This window comes from Drosophila obscura, unplaced genomic scaffold (genome assembly GCF_018151105.1).
Source record: "Drosophila obscura isolate BZ-5 IFL unplaced genomic scaffold, ASM1815110v1 contig_73, whole genome shotgun sequence".
NCBI classification, from domain to species: Eukaryota; Metazoa; Arthropoda; class Insecta; order Diptera; family Drosophilidae; genus Drosophila; species Drosophila obscura.
This window is the reverse complement of record NW_024542865.1, coordinates 4,845,708-4,867,350: the sequence shown is the minus strand read 5'-3', so window position 1 is coordinate 4,867,350 and position 21,643 is coordinate 4,845,708. Positions and strand designations below refer to the sequence as shown.

The following is a 21,643-nucleotide window of genomic DNA, read 5'->3' as shown; positions in this document are numbered from 1 at the left end:
CCCACTCGTAATTATCTCCGTTCGCATAAAACTCTTGACTCTCTTTCACTCTGTATGAATGCAATAATCGAATCGTTGATTGAAAGGGTGTATGGTAGCATCACGGGGGAAAAAAAACCAACCGAGGGGCATTGCCGCATGACGCGCACCTCACGTGCAACCAGAATGGGCAGCGTATAGTAGGTAATATTACATCCTCCGAGTCCCATGTGATGCCGTTGGTTTCCTATTTGTGCAAATCTTCAAAAATATTTAAAGTTAAAAAGGGGAAAAAGCTGCCTCAGTTTGTCTCCTTGAACTATTAATGCTAGAGTCAACCGATTTTGAGTGCATAATTATATATTGATTGCTAAATTTTGTTTATAATGTCACATAAATAATAAAAAAAAATTGAGAGCAGAGAGAATATCCCTTGGTCTATGGAAAGTAAGGACAGAGCACAGAGCTCCTTCTTCTGCTTTCTAGCTTGAAAAATATGAGAGAGTATAAGAGAGAGAGAGAGAGGGAGAGAGAGCACAGATGAAGAGCCAGCAGAAATTACAATGTTGATAAAAGTTAAATGGGAAATGGCAGTGCAAAGGCAGGGTGGTGGGGGGGTAGGGGTTAGATGTCCATGGCTCTTAAGTGGCCTTTAAGTGTTTCGCGGTGCGCTCCTCCTCCACTCCCTTCGCTACTATCTGCCCCATCTCGCCCATTCGCAGACTCCACAAATCAATTGGCATGCTCCATGCGCTCTGCTTTGGTCGAAGCTTTGAATACCCTCCAAATATTGCTAGAAAAACGAACTCAATATTTACATTAATTTCGATTTTCCTTATTTTCTTTACAGCTTAAGAAACAAACAACAACAAATATGTAGGTGAAAAATAGTTTAAAATTTGCAATAAAAAAAAACCAACAAAAAGTGTACAAGCCGATGCTGTTAATACCCTTGCAGATGGATATAGAAACAATTTTATATTGCATGATAGTTTTCCGATTTTTAATTCTTTTTATTTCATATAAAAACATTTATTTAGAGTTACCAGAGTTGATGGAAATCCCCATTTTCTTTCTGCGTTATTTTATTAATGATTCGAAAATTTGGGATACATTTGCCTAGCCTAAAAGCTAAAATAATAATTCAAATATTTTATTATAAATCAATACCTTTTTTTTGTCGTTTTAATCCCAAGCCATTATTCTGTTCAAAATTAAATCCTCAATAAATCAGCCATTTTAATGGCACTTTATTAGCACTTTTGCGTTTGGCTAAAATGAATCGATATATAATATATGTATTTCCAGCATGATTCAACATGTTTGATCCTTAAGTTCCCCACGCCAAACTCAGTGCAGTTCTCTGATAGAAATAGTCAAAGCCTCATGACTTTACATGTTTATATTGGGACTGAAAGATCAGTAATAAAAAAAATGTTGTTTATTTATGGGGCTGTTAAATCTAAAATCGTAATACCATCTGCAAGGGTAATAATAAGTATATCCTATACATGTGCTATTTAATTTGATGATACTGATTTGAAACTAAGAAATAAAAATATAAATTAAAACCAGAAGCAAAACAAAAATCTGTGCAACAAAAAAGTGAAAGAAATCGAGTGAGATTAAAGAAGACTGAGACTCCCACTGGACATTGAATGCAACAACAACAATAACAACAGTAGCAGCAAACAAGCAAAGAGAGAGACAGAGAGAGAGAGATAATTACCCTGGTATCCCCAGGTAATACACCCGAGAGCACTTCCAAAATTCGGAATACGGAGAAGGATTAGGAGCCATGGTCGTCGCTTAATTACGCAATTAAATTATATATATTTTGTGCCATTGACATTGCCATTGACATTGCCGTTGGACGTGGCATGGATCTGGAGCCAAAGCTGAACGAGTTGAACGAACCCTGTGCCACCCGTCCAGCTGTGTGCTAGGAGGAATCAAACGCAAAACTCCGTCTCCCAATCCCAACGGGAGACAAAATTCATTAATTTCTGGTAAGTACTCGTATTTATGTTGCTTATGGAGGGGGCCAGGCCCCTCTGTCCTTTTATGTGCCATTTTTGTGTACAGTGCAGCCTCACGAGGTGGGCACACATATTAACGTTTAAACTTTAAAATCAAGGGTTTTTACTGCTTGCTAATGATGTGGCCATTGGGAGAGTACACCTAAGCTGCATATACTCGTATTCTTATTGACATCATCGTATAATTAAATTTAATTAAATTAATCCAACAGCAGGAGGCTGTTGGAAAGAGGAAGGGGAAGCGCAAGTTCCTTGGTATATAAAATATTTAAGATCGTAATGGCATGAGTGTTCAGATGAAAGTTCGAAGTAGATACAGTCACACTGCTATCATTTATGGGTCTTATACGAGCAGTACCAAAAATGTATTAAATGAAACACTAGATGATAGATCCAAACAATAATTTTTGATTCTGGAATCATTGTGATGCCATTAACCTTTGAATGTTCTCAGTATGGCACTTTCATGCCATTCCAGATGCGAGTATTCCCCTGTGGCTGCTTGCCACAGGTCGTGGCTAGGCCATGGAAATTCCATTCTTTTCGTTATTCCCTCCTGTGCCACACAGAAAAACACAGTTCAATAAATACGATCAAAAGGGGAGCCTTTGGCGTAGATGTAGGCCACTTTGTGGGCCTCTTTGAGTTAATCGCAAAAGGGTTCCGTTTTCCGAGTTTCCCCAAGTTTTCCGAGTTGACATTCAACGTGTAGTAGGGGGAATTTGGATGCACTGAGGCTGCAAATATTTTCCCTCTGCGTTTTTTTTTTGTACGCAACTTTTGCCTGCAACAAAAGTCGTTTGTTGCACTTCTTTTGCGGCGCCCCCACTGCCACCACTGTGGCATATTGGTCATAAAAGTTTCATTGACTTTTGCACTAGAGTTGACTTCAATGGGGCTTTTTATTGCGGCAGCACTAGCTCTTGGCCATGGCCTAAGAGGGGACATGGACCCACGTCTCAACCGGGGGTTCTCTGGTTCTCCCCTCCTTTAAGCCACAGCCATGGAATAATTATCAATTTGTACTATTTAAATGGTTTGTCTTCTGGTTTTTTATGCGCCTGTTCTACTGTTCTTCTGGCCATAAAATCAATGCCAAGAGACAACATTGTGGAGGCACTCTAACGAGGCTCCCTACCCCACAAACACTTGCCACCAGCACTGCCTCCTAATCCTTCAGAGAGAGCAAAAAAGGCACAAAATTAATCAACAATTTCCGCCATAAAAAATGCGCGACAAATTAACAAGGGATTGGGAATTGGAGAAGCCAAGAGGAGTGGCAGTAGGAGGAGTTGCAAGTCGTATCTCATTTCCACTTCATCAGCATTAAATGAGAAACAAGTGCAGACCCTACAGATACAGATACATATGATGCAGATGCAGATACTGATTCCCACCATAGGGATACCCTCGAAGCAGTTAGAGAGCGAGGGAAATTATACGCCTCTTCGCTTATATAGTTACTGCCAGATAATTTTATATTTCTTTTTTATTATCCTCTAATTTATCCGATCGTTACGGTTGCTCAGTATTTTTTTGTGGATTGAAGAATATAAATTTACTAAAATATTTTGGAAATATTAGCCATAGTTCTAAGATATAGCAAATGTGTTTTAAAATAAAATAAAGTAAACTTTTTACCAAGAAAAAGAAAATATTTTCTGATATAAGAAAAATGACGATTGATGGGTATCAAAAGTGCCAACATCTATGTCGTTTTATTTTGTTGTTTTCCGGCAACGGAGTTGAAGAATTAAATGAGAATTAAGATGAGGATTGCAATGGATATAGCGGCATTGAGGGATTGTCAGTGTTTTGTTTAATGAAATTATCAGCAATATATAACGAATGGAGTCGCACATCAAGTGCGGCAATGCATGGGGCAAGTGAGAGGAGAGAGTGTGAAGAGTGCCGAGTGTGGAGAGCGGCCTCGTCATTGTAATGACTTCATTTCAAATGCAAAACGCTGATGAGAATCTAAATGCCAATGATAATGGCTGATGCAGTCCGTTGACAGACCAAAGAGTCTCTCTCTCTGTCTGTGTGTGTGTGTTAATTAAAAGCAATTTGCCACATGCAACAGAATGATGCAAGTGCAACAGTAGCAGGCAGACAGAGAAGCGGTTTTGGTGGCAGGCTGCAGGATGTATCGCATTTTGCGACTTAGATATTAATGGCTGCAAAGATGAGTGAGAACATTGGTGTCCTAGAGTCTCCCAGAGAATCCTTGAGAATAAGCAAAGAAATCTAAGAAACTTTCATGAGAAGAAGGTCTCGCATGAGGTATAAATATAAATATTATTATATATATATATATAGAAATTTGTAGGAATTATATTTAATCTAAATAATCTAATCTAAATAAATATATTCATTGAAAAAATGAAATATATTTAAATAAATTATTTTTATATTATTGTTACCAAATGCTATAAATATTATTTTATTTTTATTATTTTTTATTTGATTTTTAAGGTTTTTTTTCTCTGGGTGGTAATGTCTGTACATTTATGATCTCCATTATGTTTCACAATTTTGAATACAGTTACATATGTTTGTACGTATGTATGTACATATGTTACTCCACCCAAACAAGATCTGGGAATGTGATTAATATTTCTTTTTTAAATGCATTTCAATTATACTCTTCATTGTAGATCATTTTTGCAAAGTTTTGTTTTTTTTTTTGGTGCGTTTGCTTTGTGTGTTTCTGCAATCTTTTTTACATTAAGTTTCCTTCCTGTTGGCTTGGTTCCTTCCCCGGTACATTAAATATTCTATAAATTAATTTAAAGCTGAGGTGAAAGATTCTCCCAAGGGAAAAATTAAATCGTATGGTTCCCATAGGTTTCCTTTTATCGTATGTGCATATATCCCCCCTACACCCCCTGCACACACCCACAGACACACACACACGGCCAAGAAAATAATCCCCCGAGAGAACAGAACAGAAGAGAAGAGAACACAGAACGCATCCTAACGGACGCGAAATTAAACTTTATAATGATGTCAACGTGGAGGTACAGTCCTACGGTGCAACAGTTTTGCCAAGTCCGGGAGGTACTTGTAAATTTCAATTGGACCACTCCCCAAAATATCAATCAGGGAGGTAGGTGCGATTTCGATTTGTGGGCAAAAAGGCTCTAATGCCCCGTCGGAAAATAAAGCAGCAGAGTTGCCTCATCAGAGCCCGTTACGGGCACACGAGGCACACGAAACGGAATCATGAATTTCTAATTGAAACCGAATGCCACAAAAAAAAAAAAACAACAACAACAAATAAAAAAAAAGGATCCATAAAACGAAACGCAACGAAAAATGCGAAATGCCAATGGCAATGGGCTTGAGGATGCATGCCCCCAGGATTGGTGGGGGGGAAGGTGCGGCGGTGGCGGTATAGCTGCAGGAATGCGTGCAACGGGCGCAACGAATGACATTTTGTGGCAAGAAGACAAGAAGCAGGGGAAACGGTAAGCGGGAAAAAGGGTAAGGTAAGGGCTGCAGCAGAAGCAGAAACAGCCAACAACGAAAACGAGACGTCACTTCAGCACACGGGCCACATCCCAGACACGGACGCCGACGCGGACATGGACACGGCCACGGACAGGAGACAGGGACAGGTATAGAGGAAACAGACAGCAACAGACAGACTGAGGCAGAGGCAAAGGCACAGAGAGAGAAGGAGATGGCAATGGCAATGGCAATGGCAACGGCAACGCTCGCCTGGCACTTGACGTATGCCAAAAGCATTTAAGCTCCGCTCCACGCATGCGCAGCGCTTCGAAGGCATTTTTTATCCGTTCGTTTCTCATTTCTTTGTTGTTGTTGTTGTTATTGTTGCTGTAGCTGCATCTTCGTCTTTTGCCTTGAGAGTATTTTGAAAAAGTACCGTTTAGGCTTAAGCCTCGTTCTCGTTCCCGTTCTCGTTTCCCGATGATTTCACGATACCCTTTACTGTAGGGAAAGTATTTTTGAATCTCCTCTAAGCTTGCACGCACATGAGACGAGGAGGAGGAGGAGGCTTACTGGAGCGCGCTGCTCACAGTCTCGTTCTGTGTATGAGTTTCGAGAGAGCGCTCTCTCCATCTCTCTTCTTGGAGGTTCGTTCGCTTGGTGCGCTCCGTCATTAGCTTCTTTCGATGTGGTAGGGCATTCGTTACTTCGTCGTGTTCTCCTGTAAGTTGTTTCTTCTTTTTGTTGTTGTTGTTTCTCTTATATTTCTCTTCGATTTCGCTGCTTCTTTTTTCATCGCTTCTTCTTGGTTCTTTTTTGTTGTGGTTGCTCGGCTGTGGGCTACCAACCGTTTTATTTATGCGCATTTTATACGCAGCATTTTGTGCGAATGAAGTGATGAGGGGTGGTGGGGCGGGTGGGACCAGGGACAAGGATGAGGGTTTTGAAAAGAAGTCTTCTGCTGCTGCTGTTTGGGCCTCTGCTGTAAATGGCAGTGAAATTTGGCCCACGTACCCCGTACTGGTACTGATAGTCATTCGAACCTTTTTTCATACACTGAAAATAATTAACAAGAAACAAGCTTAAATATTTGGAGCAGGGAGAGGCGCGACACCACGTACACTTTTTTAAGGGGCATACAAAAAAGGGAAATTTATTGTTAGCTTATTTTTGTGGAATAATTTTACAAATCCTTCCAAATTAAATCGAAATGTTAGAGACCAAAGAGGCTGAAAAGAGCTATTTAATGAAAGAAAAAGATATATATATAAATATGTACATGTTGAATGATTATAGAATTATAATATGATGCCAATAAAATAGTCCTACAGGCAATCAATAGCCTAGTAAACCGAGGAACAACAGCAGCATCGGTTCAGAAAAGTCTTTTCCCTATAATTCGTGTACCAAATTCTTCCATTTCCAAATTATACATATATAAAATATTCCCAATCCTCTTGTGCATAGTGAAATGCAGTTGACTTTTTTCGCTCAGTGCATACATCTGATGCTTTACCGTATTGGACACTCGTACCACTTGGACTGACTTGGATGGCTGGACTGTTGTCTAAGCCAAGTCTGCATTTGATCTTGTGAACTCCTCTGTCTGTCATTCACAGTGTTTTATTGTTGCCAATACATGAGCGGAGCAAAGAGAGGGAGAGAAAGAGAAAGAGAGATGTCCCGGGCATAGGCCTAGCATTGTCATGCTGCATTATCATCATGCAGCAGCAGCAGCAGCAGCAGCATCATGAGCAGGAGCAGGAGCAGCCTCCGCTCCTCGGCTCAGCTTGAATGACTGGCCAAAGTGAGCGACAGAATGACAGACCGACTGGAGAGACTGGGTTAGCGACTCGACTTTTCTGCTTGCCTTAGACTCAGACCCGGAACCAGAATCAGAACCAGAGACAGAGACAGAGGTTTATCCTTCGAGACTCGTACGCAGATTTATCCCCCCCCAGCAGCAGCAGCACAGCACACCAGACAATCAGCATTCAGAATGATTGCCGGTATGTGTTTGATTAACCTCCGCAATGGAATCGACGCTAGTCTCATACTCATACTCAATCTCATTCTTTTTTCTGCACTGCCCTTCCCTGCTCTTGCTGGTTTACTGGAAATCAAAGGCTGTACTCATACGTATGATCGATCGTCATTCATGCTTTGATATGTCGAATTCTATCTATAAATTTTATCTTGGAACATTTTTTAATTCCAATAAAATGTGAATTAAATTATCGAGTAGCACGTAATAAGTACCGAGTAGCAGGAAACGATTAGCCAGTAGCTAGTAAAGAAAAGTGCGTAGCGAGTAGCAAGTAACTAGTAGCGAGTAGGAAGTAACTTATAGCGAGAAAACTCTAATTAAGCCTTCCAGCTGTGCTTCTCCATTGAACATTTGACATTTATTAGTAAGGTATCTAAGGGTCGAGACACCTACTGCCACATTCTTTTGCTATTTTTGATTTTATTTTGTTTTTTGCTAAGAGAGAGGGAGAGAGAGAGAGGCAGAGAGGCAGAGAGAGCTTGCTTGAAATTCGCGTCTCCTTGGGCACACACGTTCCATTTCGTCTCCGGACAACTGACATCTGGCATACGCGATATGCCATGTGAATGGTTGGTTGGCTCCCGCATCCACCATAGTAAATGTGTGTAAATACATATGTAAATATGTATGTATATGTACGTACTCGTACAGACGGGCTCCACAATTTTTGGATGGACCGACTGACTGACTGTCGTGTGTCGTCCAGTGCTGTCATATCCTGTGTACTGTGTCCAGTGTCCTGTGTCCTAGCCGGTACAGTTCTTTCCCCACTGTTGGCTTGTTTGCGGCTGCTATTTGTCTGACTTCCATTTTGCAAACATTTTAATTTTAATGAATTTATATAATCGCTTTCGTTTTGTTTTGTTTGTCTGTTCTCCTTTCATTTGTTTGATTTTTCTTTTATTGTTGCATTTGTTTACTGTACCTACTATTTGCCAGCCAACCAGCCAGCCAGCCAGCCTGCCTCCTTACCCTGCCCTGCCCTGCCCTTTCCACTGTTTCTGTTTCACTGTCCACTCATCAGCGTGTTTGTCAACACTTTTCATACACTCTGGCAATTTGGTTTGTTGACTCTTTCCCTGTGGGTGGGGAGTCGCTCGCTCGGATGCTGCCCCTGCCCATGCCCCCAGGCGGAATGACTGCAGAACAACTGCTCCAAAACTATCAGCATTTGTTCATTGTTTGGGGCTGTGGAGAAAGCAACTAAAACAATTACTCAAACAAAAAATAGTAAAACATTTTTGGGCCTTAAAAAAATAGGCGATGCGAAATCAATGAAAATAGTGGGCTGCACTCGTACTCGTACAGGCATGGATTATTTTACAGACGATTGTGCTCTTGAGTGGAGAAATAAGTGAACTATGAACCCATGTACCATGGGCAGAGAGAGCGAGAGAGAAGCAGAAAAAGAGTGAAGCCAGTCAGGAAAACTTCGCTTACTGCTAAGCTACACTGTAAGAGAGAGAGAGGGAGAGAAATTCGACAATGACATCAATGAGGAGCAGCAGCAGCAGACAGGCAAGCCGTGGGACGGACAGTAACAAGCTCGAAATGGCTTTTGGGCGATCTATTCTGGGACCCAAAAAATAATTGTGTACTATTGAAATGTATTTCCATTCCCACAACACACAGAAATTACAGGATATGCCTAGTGTTTATTGTTCTCTCTCTACTTAAATATTATTTTCGCACTACAACGAAACAAAAAAAAGAGGAAACAACCAGCTCCCGGCGGCACAGCACTGGCTTTCCTGCTGACAGACAAGTGGAGTGGTGTGGCGTGGCGTGGCGTGAAGTGTGGAACGTCCATGAAACTTTTGGTTGCGTTGGGAATCTGCCAGCCAAAGATACAAAGCTGCTGTGAGTGCGGCTGCCTGGCCTGGATTCTCCGCTTTACGTGTTTTCTTGGTTTTTGCCATCTTTTTGCCAAATTTGATTTAAATTTTCCCCCACTGCTAGGGCGGCGCGGGGGGCATGCAACGCACTACATATTGTATGTACATATGTAAATAATTGTATTAATTATGGCTCAAGCAAAAAAGAAAAAAACAACTAACCGCACAAACAAAAATGAGGAGGTGATGACCAGAGGTAGAGGAAGTCAGCAGGTGCCTGGCGCTTTGGGTGTACTTCCCCCTGCCCTCCCCCATGTTAACCGCAAATTGAAATGAATTTTGCGGTTGTTTGCAGACAGCACAAAAAATAAACAACACCAACGGACGGAAGAACGGATGGACGGGACGGGAGCTCTGCGCAAACAATGCTCTCTGTGGGGCTCCCAAGGAGGCTTATAAATCAATTAATTATGCACAATTAAACAAATACCAAAATGCCAAATGGAAACCACAAAAACAAGGCTAGGAATCGGGCAGCATTCAAACGATTATTGCGAATATGTGAAAAAGTTCTGCCAAAGCCAGGCCAGCACTCACAAAGTCCGCGCCCTGGGCCTGGGCCCAGCCTCAGAATCAATCGGAAAAGTTATATCCGACTACTACATATACATATATAGGAGAGTGCACTCGCTGTATATATGTATTTGTATTTACATATTTGCTGTGCATTACAACTCCTCTGCCGCTGTCTAGACGATGTCGATCGAGTGCACAAAAAACTAAAAGTTGTGGCCAAAAGTTTTTACTTTAGTGGGATGAGTGCCACTCGTGTAGATCACGCTTGGGCTTGGTCTGGGGCTGGGGCTGGGGCTGAGGCTAAGAGTCGACCCAATTATCAGGTGGAGTCAGGTGAAAGATACTCCCAATTCAAATTAATATATATGTACTTATAAGGCCAGCAAAACTTGCCCGAAATTGTACAAAAAAAAGCGCAGCAAAACATGGAGTAAGAGCCTCTGCAGATCCTCCTTCAAGTACTCTTCCATTTGAAAATGATTTTCCGTTCTGAGGATCATTCCCTGTACTTCCATCATTTAACGTAGCCTCCTCTCTGGGGTGGGGTGAGGGGCGCAGTCGTGTGGCAGGTAACACAATTCAGTGATCAGCGATTAAATTTACTGTGAATTCATTTATAGATGTGTCTGCGTCTGCTGCACCATCATGCAGATGCAGATGAACCACGCCCCAGCACACTGCCTCACTGCAGACTGCACCCTGCAACAAAATGCTTACAAAATGTATCCCAGCCGGTAACGGATCCTCCACTCCACTCGAGTCCACTCCAGTTGCTTCACTTTGCGGAGAGCCAGAGATCGGTCGCTGTTGGGTGGTCGTAAATTATTATGATTATTGGCAAAGGAGTTAATGTGCAAGAACAGCCAGCAACACAGCAACTGAGCAACACAGCAACCCAGCAATGAAATGGGCATTGAATTGGATGGATGGTTGGTTGGTTGGTTGGTTGGTTGGACTGGGGAACAGGAGCAGGAGCAAGAGCAGGAGCAAGAGCAGGAGCAGGCCAATCGGCAACTTGTTAGTCAACTGTGTAGACGGAGGGGCATTGGGGAGGGTGGTCATGTGTCTGTATCTGTATCTATGTCTCTGTCTCTGTCTCTGTCTCTGTGTCTGTCTGTCTGTGTGTGTGTATATCCGTAAATAATGCCACAAAACGTGCAGCACGATCATGAACTGGCGAGGCAACTGCAACCGCAATGTTAGTATGGTAGGATGAGAATGAGAATGAGGATGAGGATGTGCCATGGGGAACTCTCGTTGGCAATTCGCGTAAAATTATAAATGAGTCTTGGGGTAGGCGTTGCCGATATCGGGAATGAAGCAGCAGCCGCAGCAGGCAGGCTGGCAGGCTGGCAGGCAGGCAGGCAGGCGTTGGAGGCATTCATTAGATGACTGCAAACCCGCAACGAGAAGCAGGCGCAAAAGATCTCCAAAGGAAGGGAATGAGGCATGCGGCATGCAGCATGTGGCAGTTAGTGCGAAGGAGTTACTGCTGCTGGCTGGCTGGCTGCTGGCTGGCTGCGGTGCGGTGCGGTGCGGCAGGAATGGCCAAATATTAATTCGTGACGCGAAAACGTTCTTTAATATTTTCTTGTTCTCTCTCGCCTTTTGGTCAGATTTGAATTGTGCCGCCACCGCCGCCTCTTCACTTCATTAGCGCCCCTGTGCCCCGAGTGCCTCCCCCCAACAGAATAAAAGACACACAAAAAAAAGAGAAGAGAAACATTTTTAACACCTCAACATGGTGGAGGGACGTGATGGGGCTATTGGATTACACCAAGCAACAACAACAGCAAAAGACACAAGCAACAAGACGGAAACCGACGGCGAAACAGGAGAAGTGCTGCAACTGCGGCGAAACGAAGCAGCGAATACCCTGGAAACGGTTGAGGGAAACTTAATTTCATGCCTAAGAGAATATTTGGGATTTATGCCAGCAAATGGTGCCGAAGCGAGGCCAAAAAACCGAGGGGCACTGCCGCATGACAAACGACTTAACGATGTGAATGCCTGGGCAGACTTACAACCGCTTTATTCCGTTGACATAAATAAATAAATACATTTATCAAGTGCAAGTTCAGGCACAGAAACCTTTGAAGCAAAAAAATCAACGCGCGTCATGCAGCAGCACACCTCGGTTTGGCTGTGCTTTTGCAGCGAATACGCTCCAAACCGAAAGGGGTATGGAGAGAAACGGGATGCGGATTCGTTCGGTTCACTGATAATGATCATCAATGCCATATTTAACGCCATTTAGGCAACAGGATGGGGGATGCCACATCGAGGAGGAGCAACGCAGTGGAGTGAGCAGGGGGAGGGGAGGGGGGGGGGGCCTGGTGTAGCTTGGGGCACGCTGGCAGCTGTTGGCTGTTGAACAATGAAATGTAATGGCAATACGTGCATTTATTTATAACGGTGTAATGGACCAGAGACGACAGACATGGAGTGGAGAGGAGAGAGAAGGGGTGTGTAGAGCAGACGAAGAGATCTTGCCCCAGAGAGACAGAGAGAGAGAGGGAGAGAGTGGGGCAGGAGAGGTTCTTTTTTTTTTGGGTGGAAAGTTCGAAGCGTGAAGCGATCGAAACAAAATCTCTCAAGAAAGACACTGCCCCCACCTCCACCTCCACCACCTCCACTCTCTCTCTCTCTCTCCCTCTCCGACTCTCTCTCTCTCTCTTGTTAGCGTTTGTGGGCGTCTCAGCCAGCTCTCCCACTCCCACACTTTTCTAGTTCTGTCTCTTTCGCGCTCTCTCTGAGGAACTCCTCTTCTTTTTTTTTGCGCGCGAAATTTATATCGTACTAAACGGCGGAGAAAAGCAAAAGAGGAAACGTGATGAACGCATTTTGTGTGGTGGGGAAACACAGCCACAGAGCCGCAGAGCCACAGAGCCGCAGAGCCATGGTTGCTCTCTAGCGCTTGCTGCATGCCCCAGCCCCCTGCTCAGCAGAGCGGAGACTGAGAGAGAGGAAATACTTTATGGGCATTGATAATTTGAGCCATAATGTGCAACGAAATTGACTCGCTTTAGTGCCGGCTAATTTATGTATGCCACAGGCGGAGTGCACTCACAACAGACAACACACCAAGAGGCACCAAGAGGCACTGAGAGGCACCAAGAGACACTGAGAGGCACCCAGTAGTATTTGTTGCAAAATACAATAAAGGATTTTACATACATATATTTTGTGTGTAAATTGTACTGTGGGAAAATATTAATATTGCAACGGAGGAGTGGCAAATGCGATTTTGTATGGGATCAATGGGTTGCAGTGGCAGCAACTAACTTGTATTTTTGGTCGAAAAATGCATTCATTTTCCTGCCATTCTTTTGCACTATTTATGGGGCTTTTTTCCAAAAGGATCTCCACTGCCTAAGGATGCTTCTCAGAGCTGGACTTTGCTTCTTTTTCTTTCCCTTTGAAGGAGATAAGAGAAGGTCCACTATACCTGATGCTGCTTAAGTCTCTCCAAATCTATGGAGCACAAGGAGAATCAGGCATAGGGATAGCAGGGATAACAGAAATAATTTTTCTTGCATCTTTCTGGGATGTTTTGTGGATCGTTCCTTCTTCTATGCTGCTTTATCTTTTTTCTATAGCTCTCAACGAACGATCTGCTGCTAGACAGGCTTCGCCTGAGTTTCTGCAAAATTCCCGCAAAGAATTTCCAGCGGACTTGTGTGTGTCGTCCCCGTAGCTTACTTAACCAAAATGACAGCTGCGATATGATGGAAATATGCTATTTTCTTAGCTTCAGCTGCTACTAAGAACGAAATCCCAGGAGATGGATGTCTGATGCCTGATGGGCGAGCGGATCTGAGGATGCTGTGCCTCATTTTGTCATATGCCAAACAATTTGCCATTGTCATGCCAGCCGCGTCTAACGCGGCGTATGCGCAATTACTTTAATTTACCCGCCGCCTTAAACATTTTTAATGAACGTCTTCTTGGCCACCGAGGAGGGGCAGAGCAGTGGGAGAGCCAGTCACAGGAGAGAGAGAGAGAGAGAGAGAGATTGGGTGGCGTGGCGTGGCATGGCTTGGCTGCCAAAGTGGAGCAGCAGTAGCAGGCTGTGGCACATTAATTGTTAATGCCACAGCGATGACTTCAACATCAGCTATGGCTATGGCTACGACTTGAGCTTGCAACTGCAACTGCAACTGCATCTAACGGCAGCCACCGCACTGCACACTGCACACTGCACAAATGGATGCAAACGATGACGCGGCGCGAATTGAATGATGCCTGCCCCAATGCTGTGCAGGCAATTGTCGAGTCATTGCCCCATCTGTGGCTATGGGATGCCACTCCATGCAGTTGAAGGATGAGAGTGCCAGGAGTGCCAGGAGTGCGCGAGGCAGCAGCAAAAGCATTAGCTTCAAATCACAAAATGATTATGAAAATGGCTGCAATTTCATTTATGTATGCCCCTCAATGTTGCATCATTTATCATCATTCTGCTGAAAATACAAAAACATTTTTCGGCGCTTTTTAGCCTTAAAAGCAGAGGCAATCAATTGGGCTTCAGAACATCAACTAGATGATTGTTAAAGAGTTTCCCAGCTGAATGAATGCATGAACTATGAATGAATGAACTGAAAAGCCATTTAAACCATTTTTTATAGATTCAAATGCGAGTGGACTGCCCTTTGAGCAGATAAATATGCTGTATTTTAATTGTTGTAGAAGCTGAAACATTTAGTTTACATAATTCAAAGAACTCTGCATATGAAGCGTGTGTGAACGTTCCTGCAAAATTAATGAGTGATTTATGTAGAATTTGCACGCGAATAAATTTTAAAATTTTGTATTCAATGCTCTCTTGTTCGTTAGGACTCAAGCAAGTGATACAAATAATATTGTCAGACTGTTTAGATTACTGGCCCTGGATCAGATACTTCAGGACATTCAACGACAGTTACTTGTGTTTTTTTCCAGTGAAGTTTTACTTGGGAGAATATCCTCCACAGAACTCGAGAAAGAAGTTTTCTTGTTGTTTAAAAAAAATTATAATAAAAATTAGAAAATGTTCCAAAATTACATAGTGGGGAACACAGAACCCCAAAAGGAGGGCTGAAGGGCAAACAACAAGCAAAAATAATCAGTTTAGAATTTTTTTTTTTTTGCAGAATAATTAGTTTGTTATTTTTCTAGTTGCAAAATTTTTTTTTAATTCTACATAAATCATAAGCTCGAAAATGTATATACTGACTGAGTATAAAAGTAGAGTCGCGTCCCCAGAAGCGACTCACACGTTTCTTCTCGTTTTAAAGTATTTTTGTGGCGATATTTTTGAATGAAGTAAGAATTAATTTATTAAGTAAATAAATTATGAACTGAATTTCCAACTAAACCAAAAAAAGCCATTTAAATAGCACAAAATAGGAATATTATTTATTAAGATCGAAATTCGAAAAAATGTCAACCATTGGCGGTTGAAAATAACTTTCTCCATGGAAAAACTGAAAATATTTACGTTTATTTTTTTTTAAATTTATTATTTATAGATTTATTAAACAGATATCGCAGCTATAGAAAGAAAGTTCTAGAAAGAAAGGTTCCCCAAGCCGCCCGAACTGCTTTTCCCCACTCAAGTCACAAGGCTCGCCCTGTTGGAATCTCTTGTGATGTTTTGCTGCTTTTGCCATAAACACTTCATCGACACTTTGCCCAGTGTCCGTCCACAGGGCCAGTTATCAACCCACAGCCACCTCGAAGCAACTCCCGCCCCCCAACCCCGAGCCCGAGCCCAAGCCCAAGCCCAAGCCCAGTTACATCCACGCGTCCGCTCGTCCACATCCCAGTGTGTGCGATACATCAAACATGAGCTGCAAACAGAGCTTATTGTTGCTGTTGGCCATTCCCCATTCCTCTATGGTGGCGAGGAGGCATCAGTTTCAACTCCTGCCTGTCTGCCCGCCTGCCTGCCTGCCTGCTTGCTACACTTTCCTTTCAGGCCAAGAGTTGCGGAAGCGTACATTTAATTGACTTGGCGTGTTAAGCGTTGCATACCAGCACATAACAGCATTCAACCGACAAACAACTTGTGGGACGTGCAGCAGAGAGGACACTCCGACTCCCAGCTACCGACTACCGACTCCCGACTCCCGACGACGACGACGACGACACACTTTGGCCACTTAGTGAGGGATTCCGGTGCCTCGGCTCCACAGACTGCAGTTTGGCATTCGAACAATGCCAAGTAGCTACAAAAGTTTATTGAGCGCATCTGATTGAGGCGCATCATCATCGTCATCATCCTCATTCTCATCATCAGCTTCAGTTGCAGCTTTTGCTTCAGCCTCATCATCCAACGAGTGCTGAGGCTGGGGCTGGGGCTGGGCTGGGCTGGGGTGGAGCTTAGCTATGCGTGGCATGGCATGGGGAATGGTCTTTGCCTCTGCCACAGCATCCTCTCACTGCCCATTAGCGCTGTCACTTTTGCCTCTGGACACGCATATCATTTGCAAAAACAAAAACAAAAACCCATAGCCCCAAACCACAAGCCACAAACAGTGGGGAAACCACAATGAAAGCAGGCAGTCATAAGCCGATTATCATCAAGCCGCGGACGGGTGAACCATGGGACAGGAGGACAGGAGGACAGCAGGACATTCGAGGTCAGGCACAGTTGGAGCCTAAGCGGCGGTTTCAGTTTCGGTTGCATTTCACCAAGAAATTTACGCGCTGTAAACTTAAGCGACAAAATCAATTAGCGGACAATGTACGCCTCCTGCTCCCTCCTTCTCCCTGCTGCTCCTGCTCTCTGCTGCTCCCTTCTGCAATTCTGTTGATCATTTGGGAAACCAAATGGGCACAGTGAATGGCTGTGGGTTGCTGGCTGCGTATTTCTTTATTTATTCAGCTACTTTTAGTCGAAAAGATGCTGTAAAATAAATGAAGATCGCTTCTAGAATAAATAAATGCCGCCCCTTTAAATTCCGAGAGGGAGAAAGTAAAGTAAAATGCTGTCAAGCTGCCCAGTTACTCGCCAGCCACAGCCACAGCCACAGCTACTGTGGTAGCTGCCACCTTTCGTGGCAGAGATCGATCGCGTGTGATCTCTGTGGCATCGCTTTGGCAAGGTGTCCTCCTGTCCGCTGTCCGTTGTCCGCTGTCCGTTGTCCGTTGTCCGCTGTCGGTGCTGGCAATCTAACCTTTTCTGTTGCCTTGTTGTCTGCTGTCTGTGTCTAGCACTCTTACAAGCCTCAATTAGCAGGCAGCGTGGATCAGAGGGGGGCTGGGTGCGGAGCTTCAGCTAACCTTGGGATTTCGTGTGTGATCCGAGATGGGAAATCAGCTGCAAGCAGACAGCAAGTGAGGGAGGAAGCTTGATCTCTGACTTTAACAGCAGCTGCCCTTTCCTCCAACTCCAACTCCACCGCCCCCAAGTAATCTCCGTTGGCATATCAATTGGTGGTTCGAGGTGTCAAGTGTCTCAGGTGGGAGGGGGTGGGGGGGCCGTGGCTTCTCCCCCATAGAAAAGTGCGTGATGTGTCCGTGTCCGTGTGACGTTTGTTAATTAAATTTTAACGCAACGCACTTTTGGGTTGATTCAACCCTGGAACCACGCACCCCCCCTCCCCACCACTAGCAGCCCCCATGCGACAATCCGCCAAACAGTCATTGACTTTTGTCAACGCGGAACCCCCACCTTACCCCACCCTTCAGGGCAGGGCGTGTGAGCTTTGTCAGCGCCACTAAGTTTTGGAGTGTTACCCAGCAGCGCGGGAGCCGGGAGCCTGGAGCCTGGAGATGTGTAGCCTGGCGATGGAGTCGCCACTTGGCATCAAAGTATCTCTCTGCCAGAGAGGGGGAGAGCGAGTCGCGACCTGCCCCGGGCACAGGCCAGAGAAGGATTCGCGCCAAACCCCAAACCCAAACCAAAAACCCAAAGCCGTACCCAAATTCCTCTCTCCATGCCGTTTGTAGTTCGTTCTGGGGTTCTGCCTGCTGGGTGGCTTGGGTGGCTTGGGTGGCTGTTGCATTTTGTGTGAAGAAATGAAAACTTCGATGCTTAAAGGTTTAACGAACTCTCTCTCTCCCCCTCTCGCTCTCACACTCGGACGGGAATATCTCCCCTGTCAGTCAAGCTGCTAGCCAGCATCCAGGACCCCGGGATATGAGGACCACAAACGTCAACGTTTCTCTCTCTCTCCCTCTCTCTCTGTTGCTGTTGTTTTGCCTTTGACGTTTGCTGCATGAAACAAAAAAAAAAAAAAAAAAAAAAAAAACCCCAACAAAAAGAATCTGTTGGTGGGGGGACGCTGGGAGCTGGGAGCTTACTGCCACACGCGCGCGTTGCAAGTGTAATTTTTACTTTCACCCTAGCCTTCTCCTACGCTCGCTGGGATTTGGGTTTGGGATCTCTCCCATGTGAGCCACCGCCCACCGCCCACGCCCACGCCACTTGTAGCCATGACGATGACGATGATGATGACATTCATTCATGCCCAAGAGCTACTCTTAATGGAACACACAAACAGGGAAGGAGGCGCTGCCAGATACTCCTTACTGCGAGGGAAAGGATTACACCAGAGAGAGAGAGAGAGAGAGAGAGAGACAGGGAGAGAGAGGGAAAGATGAGTGGATGAGTGCTTGGCGCTTTGGAGAATCAATCTTTCATTTCATTTCTTTTGGCTCTAATACGGAATAAAAAAAACCCTAATGAATTTCATTTGCGCATTGACCAGTGGGCTGGATGCAACTGGAGCAACTGGAACTGCATTCCCGCTTGCCGCAATGTGGCCAAGGGCCAGTGACCTTGTGACTCACCCACCACCACCAGCAGCAGCACACACACACACCCTATGCATTGGGGGGGGGGTGTGGGGCGTAGAGAGGCTTAAGAAATTATGCACAAAGTAAAAGGCGCTTGAGTGCACAAAATAAAGAAGATGGAGACGAGAGACGAGAGACGAACCCAGGATGTAGGAAGGAATAAGCAAAAAGGTGACCCATGCCCAATGCTAGATGCATGTGGCATGTGGCATTGTTCTGTGCTGAGTGGAGACAAAACAATGCAACTGGAATGCTGCCTACTGATCCCTCCTGGGTGCACCAACCAACCCATCCAACCCATCCAACCCAACCCATCCATCCATCCATCCATGTAATTATGTGGAGCATGTGTCCCCTGGATGTAGTTTGCTTTTCACAACAAATTATGGGGGAGCAGCACGGATCCAGCAGCATCTTGAAGTCGTCCTGCTCCTGTGATTCTCTTGGGGTGACTTTGAATTTATATATATATATATTTTTTTATTTTTTTTTTTTTGCATAATTTACTTTCAAGTGTAAATACATTCGAGAGTTGGAGAAAACATGAGCAATAGACAGAGAGCGAGATTGAGAGAGATCTTTGACCCTCAGTCAGCCAGCCTGCAACTACAACCCCAGCAGATCCTTCAGACACTTGAGAGGCTCATTAAATGGAAGTTTTTCGGCTGCAACTTCAGCAAAGAGCGTACGTGTGGGGTTTTTAATTACTAATTGGTTTTTGGTGTTTGAGGTTTGCACTAAAATTCTCATCACAATCAGACAGCAGAGCCGGGGCAAACAGTTTTCGGGCTGGGCTACTCTTGGACTCTCAATGGCTCATATTCACCAGCACCAAGAAGTGGCTCTCATCGTCTCACTCCTAAGCACGAAGGAATGCAGCAATAGAATAGGCAAACGGAAGGAATAACGGACAGCTAAATAGTGCAGACAAAAGGCACAGACAGCCCGCAGTAAACGGCTCACACACTGCGAACAATCCATTAACTTTTTACTTGTAAATCGGAAAAACATTTTCTTATTTCATTAGACTTGGATGGCCAGGAATCCTATCAAATGGCCCGATACTCGTTGCTCTTGGCTCAGGCCAAGTCGGGAGATCCATGCAGCCCACAAAACCCAGCCCCAAGCCCCAATGATTTCCCAATTAAATAAAACACATTGTTGTCAGATAAACGAAAACATAAAAACATGTAAAACTATTTATTGGGATCCACCAGTCACCAGTCACTCGTCACTCGTCTCTGCGCAAACTCTCTCTCGCTCTCCATGTCTAGAACGGATTGCGTGTGGCACTGTTGATAACGCTGAAGTGTTCTATATCATCGCTATCGTCGCTGTCGCTGTCGCTGCTATTGTCATCCAGGCTAAAGCACAAACGGGCACGATATTCCTGCTCGTTGTCCTCCTGCGCCTCGAATGAAACGTAGTGATGCCGCTTGGGTCCATTCTGGCCATCGCCACGGCGGAACAGCTTGAGCAGGCTGCCAATAGTCAGCCGAAAAAGTCGAATGAAATGCTTAGCGCGCACAGGCATCTTTGATCCTGGGCTAAATGGGCAGGCAGTGGACTTAATACACCCACAAAAGGGAGGCGGGACCCACACTCACCTTCGTCTTAACCAACGCTTTGGGTTATGGGGGGACTTCCGTTTTTTTTTTTTAGTTTTGCTTCAAAATAAATACAAGTCAACGCTGGAGAATCGAACGCCAAAGACAAAGCCAACTCTGTGTGGAAGGATAAGTGGAAAGTGATTAGAAAAGTGAAAGCGTAGCGACACTTAAGCATGCAGCCAGAAACGGAACGAGCCCCCGCCCCATGTTCAGAGCTCACAACGTCCATGGACCTGGATGTCCCACAATCCAGAGACGAGGCCTAAAAGAAGCCGCTTGTAGCTGTTGGGGGGAAAGGCAGGAAAAGTGGCAAAAGAAAAACCAGCAATGCACATGCAGCACATCCAATGAAGCTTATCACGAGAGAGAAAGAGATAGAGGTCAGGGGACAGGGAGCAGGCAGCGGGCAGCAGGCAGCAGGGAGAGGCAGCCTGGCATGGATGCGAGATAGCGCACATCATGGTTTCACCTTTATCCCAACATTCCCAGCCCCCACCCACCGCAGTACTTCCTGCACTGCGGGCAAATTCTCATTTAAGGATGAAAAGATGCAACTTAGCAGGGGGTGGGGTGGGGTTGGGGTGGCAAACTAGCTGGCATCTGCCCCACCACACGCTTCAGTGGTGTGCTGCATTTTGGTGCTGCTTCCTTTCACTTTGGCATGTCCGCTTTTACTGGCACTTGTTGACAATGCAAAGGAGCGAGGAGCGAGGAGCAGGGACAGGACACGGACACGGCCAAGTCAATGCACCCAACCGAACAATCAACGAAAGCGAGTGACAACAAGGGAACAAGCTGAAGCAGTACCAAAACCAGTAGCACAAACAGAGCGAAATCAGCATCAGCAAGGGGCAAACGATACTGCCGCCCTGCTGAAGGGGGTTGCTGCTGCCTCTCTGTGGGCAGCAGGAGAAGGGAGATGCTGGGACACTGTTCCTTAATTGGTCAACCCTCTCAGCAGAACTCTGGGGAAGTTAGCCCCCGGAGGATCTCCACTGAAGGAAACTACGAAAAAAAAAACTTAAAAAAAAAACAAAACACTAAAAAAAAAAAAAACTTAAAAAAAAAAAATTCGGCAAGAATTTCGATTACTTGGTAAACTTCAAGGAAATACTGAGAAGGCATCTTCCAGCGAAACTCCCCAGGAGTAGACCCTGAAGAATCTCTAAATGTGGCATGGGGAAATGGGGAAATGGGCAAGCAGCAGCTGCAGCAGCCAACAAACGGAAAGAGGCGAATACAATATTCGAGATATGTTTTCTAATTACTTGTTCGCACTCGTGCATCATTCGATGGATGGATGGAACTGGCAGAGTGGGGGGG

At 44.7% G+C, this 21,643-nt stretch overlaps 1 protein-coding gene across 1 annotated transcript in view; it reads left to right on the top strand.

Annotated features, from left to right (window-relative positions):
- The first annotated feature begins 1,577 nt into the window (after nucleotides 1–1,577).
- Nucleotides 1,578–21,643, top strand: part of LOC111065308 — a 120,257-nt gene continuing 100,191 nt past the window's right edge. The window contains exon 1 of the mRNA XM_041595565.1: nucleotides 1,578–1,988. The gene's annotated coding sequence lies outside the window, so the exon portion shown is untranslated. The remainder of the gene's footprint in view (nucleotides 1,989–21,643) is intronic.